The sequence below is a fragment of the Tupaia chinensis genome, unplaced genomic scaffold, assembly GCF_000334495.1.
Source record: "Tupaia chinensis unplaced genomic scaffold, TupChi_1.0 Scaffold143886_1, whole genome shotgun sequence".
Lineage (NCBI taxonomy): Eukaryota > Metazoa > Chordata > Mammalia > Scandentia > Tupaiidae > Tupaia > Tupaia belangeri.
The window spans coordinates 2,633,776-2,645,055 of NW_006203737.1; the positions used below are offsets into that span (position 1 = coordinate 2,633,776).

At 37.0% G+C, this 11,280-nt stretch overlaps 1 pseudogene; it reads right to left on the minus strand.

Moving 5' to 3' along the window:
* Positions 1-10,807: 10,807 nt before the first annotated feature.
* Positions 10,808-10,983, minus strand: LOC102479003 (DNA-directed RNA polymerases I, II, and III subunit RPABC4 pseudogene; annotated as a pseudogene).
* Between the last annotated feature and the right edge of the window lie 297 nt (positions 10,984-11,280).

Genomic DNA, 11,280 nt, shown 5'->3' on the forward strand with positions numbered 1-11,280 from the left:
CCCAGTAGAGAGTAAGCTTCATGAGAACAGAGATAATTCTGTTTAGCTCATTCGTGTATCACCAGTACTTAGAATAGTATCTGGCACATAATAGGCACTCAATAAAAGTTCTTAAATAAATGTAATCAAAATATAGGAATAAAGTGATGTAGAACTAAATTTAAGATAGCAGCAGTGGGTAAAGAGGAAGAAAATATGTTAAGTTGGTAGATGAAATGGGACTTGGTGATTGATTTAATAGGAATTATTTCTTTTTTATTTAGAGAGAGATTTTGCTATAGAGCATGTGTACTTGCCAGAGAGACAGAGAGGGACAGAAAGTGAGAAATCATGCTCCAGAGGAGATAGCATGCCACAATCCCTTCTCCTCCAGTTTCTTCTTGGAATTTTGGGCATGCACACACATGTGCCCAGAGTGAGTTTCAAACAGCCGGGTCCAGGACTTGAAACATAGTTTTGTGGGAAATAAGATCACTTATCTTCCATGTTTCAGAGATACCAAGGATAATTTGATAACAACTTAGCCTGTTCGCTCTTTTAAAATAGATACAGAAATGAACAGAAATAGGAACTGGCTCTTCTACTAATTAATAAAAATTTTTAGACCCTTGGACTCTTTCTGTAAAATGAAGGGCTTAGACTTGCTGACATTAACTATAAAGGTTTTTGGGTTCTATCATTCTATGACTTTGATTTTGCTGACTGGAAATTAGAGGCCATTATAAGACAGAGGGCCTGGTCTCATTTTGCTTCAATTGTGAGACACACTAGACTCCAGCTGCAAATAAGTATTAAAGAGGAAGAAGCAGTAAATAAACTAAGTGACTACAAGACTGATGTTTATGAGGAAATGGAGGTTGGGACCAGCAGTTAGCATAATGGCTATGTCGCTGGAATCCCATGTAGTCGACTGCAGTTCGAGCCCTGGATCCGGTGGCTTAAGCTCACGCTGGGTGCGTGTGCGTGCGTGCCCAAGGTCCCGAGAGGAGAATGGAGGAGAAGGGATTGCAGTGTAATCATCCCCCTGGGGGGTGATTTCTCACTTTCTGTCTCTATGTCTCTCTGTATGTCTGGCAAGTGCACGCACCCTATAGCAAAAACCTCTCCAAAAAAAAAAAAAAAAGATGAGGAAATGGAGGTTGTAGTAAAAAATAAGTTAGTACACAAAGGGGAAGTAACTTGAGTTTAGCCTGTTTTAGTAAAGTCTATGGATTATTTGATATAATCATTGTGGTATAGCAGCAGTGATTTCAGAACAGTTGTGATGTTTGGGATCAAATGGATTTCCATGCTATGGTTCCGAGCAGAGAATCCTGGAAAGAAGTCGTCAGCCAGGTAGACAGGAGTTCATAGCAGAACTCTTACTCCAATAGAAGCAAATAGAGGTCAAATCATAAAATCAAGGCAGTATCCTAGACATCAAGATTTCAAAAACTTATCCAGTGGCCAACTGAGGGCTCAGGTTTTTCTAAACATAAAGAATGTCATATTTCAAATGGCAAGACCAATTCTATTCTCCACTGTTAAGATGATGAAACTCCAAATGTACAGCTTGTTGTGGTGAGTACTGGCTCATCTTTGTATTTAAGGATCTCAAGTTTATAGCCTATCTATCGTTGTATTTGTTATATTATTCCTCAAAGTGAATCCCATGCTACAGTCAGGCAGATATATTCACTGTCCACTGAGTGCTTCTACAATGCCTGCATAGTTGCTTATATAATTATTTATCTTTGGAATGCTCACTGATATCTTTTCTATCTAACAGACACCTACTCATCCTTCAAGACCCAATGTAAGGCCACCTACTTCATTACTCACCATGTGAGTTTATTCCATGTATCTACCCACTTATAGTACTTATTGTTTGTATTGAATGCACATTAAAAAGAGAATTCCCCTTTGAAATGATTATTTATTTCTTGTTTATTCTTGCTTCTTAGCACCTAACTTTGTGCTGTGAATAGAGTGGATACCTAGTATCTGTTTAGTGACTTAATTTCTGTATGCAATGCAAATACTGTATTCACATACATGCTTTTTTCTGCCAGCAGATAGAAAAAAGGGTCGTTCTTAATAATACAAGTTAAACATCGTTGCCAATCTTGTACTTGCTTCTTAGCACCTAACTTTGTGCTGTGAATAGAGTGGATACCTAGTATCTGTTTAGTGACTTAATTTCTGTATGCAATGCAAATACTGTATTCACATACATGCTTAGAAAAGCCAGCAGATAGAAAAAAAGGTCGTTCTTAATAATACAAGTTAAACATCGTTGCCAATCTTGAACGTTCTCTGTTTTCTTAAACCTCCAAAAGTTTATTTTATCAACTCTGACGGTCCTCAACTGAATCCTCAGGGGAGTAGAGGAGGGGAGAATATGGCTATGGGATAAAAACACAAGAAGCACTTTTTAAACTATATATACATGCTTTAATACATTGCTGGAAACTATTCCTTGGGCGGTGACCAGAATGCCCTATAATACAATTAAAGGGAAAAAGAAATAAAAGTAGAACACAAGAATTTGAGAGAATGAGCCATGAGGGTTAGATACAGAAGTAATTTTATAGAAGCTAAAACTGTCAAATCCCTATCCTCTCAGAGGATGCTTTTTCACTGGAGGTAAAAGAAGAATGAATATACATTTGAAGAATGACCTGAGCAGAAACAATAACTTTAGAGTTTTTGTCACCAGTACCAAATTCTATTTTGAACTGTGAGATATTGATATGTAGCTGACATTTTAACTCTGGCATAAAGCTGGAAAGAAATGAGCCCATATTTAGAAGGGTAATATGAAAAATGAATGGTGCTGTGACTTCTAAATCTAAAATATGACAAATGCTAACACACTCCAGAAAATAACCCTTCTATTACTTGTGTATTTCATCTTCCAAAATGCTATCCAAAGTGGTAAAAGAAGGACCTCAAAGAGAGAAGCTGGAGCCAATACTCAAGGAGAGTGTAATCAAATACCTCTGAAAGATAACTGCTCCATTTAAAAAATTCTCTCTGATACAGCTTATTCAAGCTGATTGCAGTTCTCTTTAACTATAATGTTAAATGGAGTGTGAGCAACTTTCAAATTCTGAAACTGCCTCCATCATCAAAGAAAGTTGAAGTCAAAAGCCGGTCACCACGTGCTGAGTAGTCAATTCTCTTAAGTTCAAGACTACATTGATTCAATATGAAATATTATTGCTGTTAAGTCTCAAGGAATATCAGAATACCTTCAGCCTCATAATACTAGAATTGTATTTTGGTGCATGCTGCCAGAAGTAAATCCATGGACTTTTCCAACTGATTCTTAGTGAAGAAAAAAATAATAAAGAAAATCCTTATCAGATATTGCTAGTATATTGAGTGATCAGAATAAATTCCAGGTGGCTTAGGATTTAGGGCAGGACTTAGTATTTCTAGGATAGAGTTTGATAAAATTGTAAAGCTTACTTGGAGAAATAATTTGCAAATAAACTGACTGATACCAATGGAGACTGTAGAAGCATGCAAAGAAAAAAATTGTTTTGAAATATTATTGCATTTGTGCATGTCTTTACAGAAGGTAGGGTTTTTTTTTAAAATTACATCAGAACTCACACCGTTATTACAGTTTTAGTAAATTAATATTTTTAAAAGTTTTTTTATAAATATTTTTCTTGAAAGTGAGAAAGAGAAACCCCATCAATGGAGTCTCACATCACAATCCTCTCCACCACCTTTCCCTATGTGCAACACACCAGCGGATACAAGTAGACCTGGGAACCTAACCCTGATCTAATAGATGGCTTCCAGCATTGTAGAGTGCTGCACTACTACTGTATTAATGTGGCCAGGCCAGTCAATGATTATTCTTATAGTTTGTTAATGGATTAAAATAAGTGCAGGAATCAACAGAAATGGTGAAGACCTTTTGGCAAAAGGTACCATTAGCTTTGCAAATTTGCTACGACATAATATCTTATCCTTGTGAAACTAGGAAAGTCAGATTCATGTACCAATGTGTTTATAAACTGTCAATGAATTTACAAAAATAGGTAATATTCTTTCAGTTACTGTAATTCTTGGGTCCTTACAGGATAGTCCTTCCTGGTATTTGGAATTCAAGGAAATCAAATAAATAATTAAAGGGTTTCTTGGTGAACACAGAATTACAACAAAATGAGGTGCATGTGATTGAGGACTTTTTACATACATCACAATGAAGCCTTGTATATCATCTCTGCTCTAATACAGAATGAACTTCTCTAGAAACTAGAAACTTTATGTACTGCAAATTGGTCTCTGCACAACACTAACTTATGACTCTTTAGGATCTTTTGTGTTCTAGCTTAATATTACTCAAACTCTTTTGACCACAACCCTTTAAGGCAGACTGACACATTCATTTCACTCTTTGTGCAAAAAGAAAGCAGGTGATAAGAAATTAGAAAGAAATAAACTAACTTGAAATCATGGTCAAAGAAGAAAGTGATAACCAAATATAAAACTAATGGTGGTTCAACAAACTTTAAAAAAAATATTAAATAAGAATAATAACAATTGATCCCCATAATAAAAATGAGAATGTGCTGATGATGTGAGAAACAAAATCATTTTATATAAAGAACTTAAGTATCCATATGGGTCCTAGAACAAATCTCCCATGAATATTGAGGGATAACTACCTATCAGCAGTACTTCTCAGCATAATACTGAACTAGAATACTAGATAACTCTAGTACAAATTTGTTTAGTTATTCTAAAAGTAACTGACATTTACTTTTATTTCCTTAAAGAGCTATTTCAGATAAACATAAAAATTTAACTATTGGGCCAGCCCCATAGCACAACAGTTAAGTGCTATGCATAGAAAGCTAGATCACACTTGGCTGACTATGGTTCGAACCCTAGTCCTGGAGGCTTTAAAGAGATGCTGGTCATGTACCAAAATCCTCATGGGATGGAGAAATAAAGATTGTGACTTGGTCATTCCCCATTGGGGGTGTTCTTTCTCTCTCTCTCTATCTCTGGTGGCACACACACTCTCTGGCAATAAAATATGCTGAAGTATATGAAATTTCATTATATTAATCTATAAAATCTGGAATGAAAAGGCAGTGACCCCTTGATGAATAAACAGGGTTGTCAATCATTTTTTAGATGAATATTTCGAAGATAACACTTGCCCTTTTATATGCACAATCGCTTTTCAAACAATATCTAATAATGTTTTTGTTGGTGTTGCATAAATTACAGTCACTTTCATATTTTGAATTCCTGGAATTATTTTCAGGTTATCTTGATAAGAGTTTTGAGAGTTGCCCTATTGTCTGAACCACATGGGTATAATATGATTTTCTGTCTAACAAACAGGTATTCACATGAATTATGGGTGAGTTCTACTTTTTTGCTGTCAAAGGGCATTGTATTTCCAAGTCATTGATAACAAAATAATCCCTTGCACCTACTATCATATACTGTAATAAAAATGTCTGCATTTTATAAATATTGGGTTGTTGGAAAAGTCATGATGTACTCTTTTTATGTTTTTCTATGCAAAATGCATTATGACTTTTCCAACAACTTAACATGTGAATTTTTGTGCATTGTTTTAAAGTTCACACTCAGGAGCCAGTAAATATATTCATGTGTTCATAATTAGAGTCAAAGCAATAGATCTTTCTTAAGTACCTTCTGCTGACAACATAAACAGAGTTCTAGCTAATAAATATGCTCGTTGTTCTCTGTTCCAGTTATTAGGCTGCTGAAGATATATGTGATGGTTATACATACAATTATTCCAAAGGAAGAGATCTCAAAGTCTGTAATGAAAAATAAAAGGGAATAGCATGCTCTAAAATTAAAACTAGATTATGGTCAATGTTTTGTGAGCATGTCTATTCCATAAACTGAGGTTTACTGATAAAAGCATGTGTTTCAAATTTGATTATGCATAGTTTTAGGTACCTTGGATTGTGCTAGAGGATATATAATGCCACAGAACAAATTTACCACATTTTTCTGAAGCACTATTTTTATTTACCTAATTGAACATCTTTCTAATATAAGCAAGTACAAATGTATGAAGAGCAGAACATAAAATGTGTTCATATTTTTCAAGACAAAATAGTCAAATTATGGTGCTTTCAGAAGTGGTTACTATATATACCCTAGGTGTCCTTGGTATATTTAAGTGTCACAGCCCCAGAAATAGAAGAAGAAGAATGAAGAAGAAATGAAGAAGCCTTTCATAGAAAGCAGAAGTAATGAATTCTACTACTGTTTTGGAGTCTAGTATTGCATGGAATTAGACATCATTTTGACACTACACTCAGTCAATTTCCAAGAGAGCACTGATACTTTAGGGGTTTTACATTTCTTAAATCCATGATTAAATACTGTATTTTTTAACTTTGTATCTCCTGCAGTATCTAGCTCATGCTTGCAATTGGTTGTTTCTCAGTAAGCATTTATTGACTATAAATTACTGAGTCTACTAATAACCCTCAGATCATGTTTGTACAAATGAAAATCTTGTTAGTAAGCACCTCTTCTCTAGTGCAGGCTAATTTCTGACCTCTACGTCCTTCATGCTGACATCATCCCCATAGCACTATTCTGTCTCTGCAAAATGGTCCACTATAATTTACATAATATACTATGCTCATCATCAGATGTCCCAAAGAAGCTGAAAAGAGATTTTAAATATTATCTAGTTCTTCGCATTTTTGTGCACTTTATTCTCTATTAAATATCTTTCATTGTCTGTGATATTAGGTCATGACATGACATCACATATTTTTCTGTTTTTTCTACACAAAAATGCATTGTGACTTTTCCAACAATCCAATATTATTGATCAAGAGCACAGATCCCTCCTTTATTCCTAAGTTATTGTGCAACTCAAAACAGGCAAAGTTTTAAAGAATTCATTTGCAAACTCTCCATACAACTAAATAAGACACAAAGACACACTAAGCCACATTCGGGCTTTGTATATAGGTAAGATAGTCAAATTCTTTACCTGTCTTTTCCTAACAAAGAGAAAATAAGCTCTTATAAAATAAAATAATGTGCCTCTGACACTATAATATCATTGGGATACAGCCCTTTACCCAAAATGCACCATAAAAGTGCTCATATAGATTTAGATAAACATGCCCTGGGTATTCAAATGAGGAGAAAAATCCCCTGGGTATTCAAATGAGGAGAAAAATCTTTCAAAGATGGGGAAAGGACTAGGGGAAAATGAACAAAGATGGTAAATACAAGGATAAGAAATGGCATTCTGGTTGTGTCACTTGACTACCATGTAGATGAACGTGGTTGGAGTCCTGGACCTGCCAGCTTGAAACTCACGCCTGGCGTGTGTGCATGCATGCAGAAAATTCCAAGACAATGGAAGAGAACAGATTGTAGTGTGGCCATCCCCCCAGGGGGGGTGATTTCTCACTGTCTCTGTCTCTCTCTCCACAGAGCACACATACCCTAAGGAAAAAACCTTTACCCCAAAAGAAGAAGATGTTAAATACAACTTGATTCAAATTTCAAATTTATATCTATACTCTGACACCTTGATTTAGTTGTCTCAAGCTGAGAACCCATCCCCTGGTGGATGATCATGCCGCAATCCCTTCTCCTCTACTCTCCTCCTGGGATTCTGGGCTCACGCACATTTGTGTCCAGTGTGTCTTTCAAGCCACTGGGTCTGGGACTCTAACCACAGTTGAACCACAATCGGCCATGTGACAGTCCTGTGTCTTTTTTTTTTCTTTTTTTGGAGAGGTTTTTTGTTATAGGGCATGTGCACTCACCAGAAAGACAGAGAGAGACAGAGAGACAGAAAGCAAGAAATCACCCCCCAGGGGGGATGGCCACGTCGTAATCCCTTCTCCTCCATTCTCTTGAGATCTTGGGCACACATGCACATGCACCTGGCATTAGTTTAAGCCACCAGGTCTGGGACTCGAACTGTGATGGACTATATGGGAGTCCAGCGACATAACCCTTACTCCAACTGCTGGTCCCGAAGTCCAGGGTCTTAACCAGCACACCCCCTGCTGGCCTCCCCCAAACTTTACATATGAAAACCTACTAACCAAATTGATGGTATTGGGAGGTAGGGCTTTTGGGAAGTGACTAGGTAAGTCTTAAGGACCAAGCCCTCCTGAACAGGATTAGTGGCCCAAGAGAGTTGCCTTCCTCCTTCTCCTATGTGAGGACAAAACTAGAAGGAGTCATCTATAAACCAGGGAGAGGGCCCTCGTCAAACTCCAGATTTGCCAACACCTTGATCTTGGACTTTCCATCTTCCACAATTTTAAGCCAAATAATTTATGGTATTCTCTTATATCAGATTGAATGGATTTAGGCAATAAATTGGTACTGAGAAGTGAGTGTGTTGTAATAAGTACCTAAAAGTGTGGAAGTGGCTTTGGAACTGAGGCAGGAAGTTGAAGCTTATCAGCAACATCAGTACTATACCATATTGCAGCATGATCATGGTAAAATTTGCTTTCATTGAAGAACAAATCAGTAAGAACTGCTGTTAATGGATGGGAGAGTGTTGAGCTGCGTTATGAAGTCCTTGGTTCTTTGGGTTCAGATCACTAAAATTAGAGATCTGTCCCTAGGCGCAAAATGAAACTGCAACCACAAATGAAGGAGGTAGAAAAGAAGATTTAATAGGAAAGAAAGGAAAGGAAAGAGGAAAGGAAAGGAAAGGAACGGAACGGAACGGAACGGAACGGAAAGGAAAGGAAAGGAAAGGAAAGGAAAGGAGAGAAGGAAAGGAGAGGAGAGGAAAGGAAAGAGGAAAGGAAAGGAAGTACACCCAAAATGGTTCTTGGGCGGGCAGATTGCCAAGTGGCAACCACGCTTGGTACTAGTTAACTGTTATTCTTATTACTAGAGGTCATGAATATTCATTAGTGGGAGGCCCCTTACACTGCCTATGTTCTTCCTTTAAATTTGAATCCACACTTTTTTTTCCTGCACCTGCACACCTTCCTCACAGGTAAAGAATGAGGAACTTGATCACCTAATTGTGCATGCCCAATGTGAGCCAGGTTGCCCCAATTAGACTCTCCAATTAGTCCATTGCCCTAATGGGAATTAGGGCATTGACCAAAACGCTTGCTTAGGTCTTTTAGATAAGAGAAAAATCTACAAATCATCCCTGTGTGCTTCCCTCAGGCCCCAAGGAAGGAAGATGGCAAATTGCCTTGCCCTCCTGGCACCCGAGCTAGATGAGCCTTTCGCTTTTCTCTTAGGGCTGCCCACTCATGACTAACTGCCTACCATATTATCATCAAAAGTAATAAAACATTTCTGTGTTCCACAAATGTCTTATCTCTCCATTTGTTCTCCCTGATTATCTTCCGTGCACTTCTCCTCTCTCCCACTCTTCTTCCACACTGTCTCCCATGTTCATTACTATTTTCAGTGCTTTTATGTCCTCCAATCCTTCAGTCTCTACCATAGAGTGCGGACAGCCAGTATACATCAAGTGGAGACAACTACTGCCTATCACACTACAGAGGTACTTTTCTATGTCTTCCCCACAGAATCTACCTTTTCCTGTATTATTAAGAACAGGCAGCACTACAATTGTCCATGACTTGGTTATTTATGGTTTCCAAGTTAATTGGGGACAAAGTCAATCACCTAGTGTCTGTTACTGTGGAGACTCATTGGTAGCCCACCCGGGGCTATCAGCATCAGTCTCCCTTGCCACCTATGTTCGGGGCCTTCTCTTAAGAAAATGTGTCACATAGCCATCTGCAGTTTTTATCTCTTTGTTGGAATATGAAAATATTTCTGATTGATATTTTTATCAAAATAGCTTGTGCCTCAGAGGGTGCAAGAGTGATACGTCTAGATTAAGCCCACTTCTACTTTGCTGCAGATTCCCCATTTCCACTCATTTCATGGGCCAAGCTGGCCACCTTAAGCAATTACATGGGGAATATTTGCTTGCTTGTTTTAATCACTCTCTAAACCTAAAGGGGAGTTCTTCTGGTGGGCATGAACATATCCTATTTTAATGCACAATTTAAATTCCCATAAGGCTGTGTCCCATATGGGCATCCCTTTAATAGGCCAGATTTTCATTACCCTTCTGCCTGACCATATGGCCATGAGTCAGTACAATTTCAAATACAGGAGACTTTAAAAACTGTTCAATTCTTCTGTCACTGCTAGGAAAACAGCATGTGATTCAACCCACTAAGCTAATTTGTTTTTACCTTCTTTGATTAGAGTGCTAGCCTTCTAAATAGGATGCTGTCCACAAGCCAAGGAGTTCTTTAATGGTCAGTTGATTGCTGTTTATTTGGTACTCTGTAAGTGTTGATAGTAGTCACACAGCTCTAGAGTTAGTTCTAGGGGGAAAAAGGTTCCTTGCTCTCTCTCTCTTTATTTATTTATTTATTTATTTATTTATTTATTTATTTTGGTTTCCAAGAAATGTATTTAATAAAAACTACAGAGGGCTCCTGAAACCTGCATGTTTAATAAGGACTGCAGATGATTATAGGTTTTGGTTAAAAGCGTGGTTTGGAGAAGCAATTTTAACCTTCATTGTATGTTATATTAGATTATACAATAAAATTAAATTAGAAGTCATATAACTGAACACAAAATTCCTTTATACAAAATATTAATAGATATATAAATACAATGATTTTTTTAAATTAAAATTAAATTACATGTATATAACTACATTCATAAAGATTAAGTATACCAAACCAAAATATGTACAATGAGAAACATTAACAGGGCAAATCCAGGTACAAATGAAAACATTCATCTGAATTCTTATGTTTCACCGAGCATCAAAAACCACAACCTTTTAGTTCTTTTCTTGTACACTATTCTATATCCACATTCTCTGCATCTGATCAGATCTCTGGATTTTATTTCATTTTCTCTGTGACATTCTCCACAGATATATATCATTGGCTGCTGCTTTGAGAGTTGAACGTCCTTCTGGGTGTCCATTACATGCGCAGCACGAAGAAACTTCTCACTCCACACTGCCAGACAACCAGGTTCGTCGCTGTGTCCTTTTCCCCTTGCTCTTTTAATATCTCCTCCTTACTTTCTTCAGGTATCACGATCCTGTATAAACAATTTCATTATGGAATTCTTCTGGGAACTGCCATCTCCATTAAAGTATTTCTCTAATATCGTCCAAGACATCATGAATATTTCATGTTTCAGATTATATTATATCCTTTAGTCAAAGTGGCCATTTTAATTAATGTCCAGCAACAAGCTAATAATTATCCCTTACAT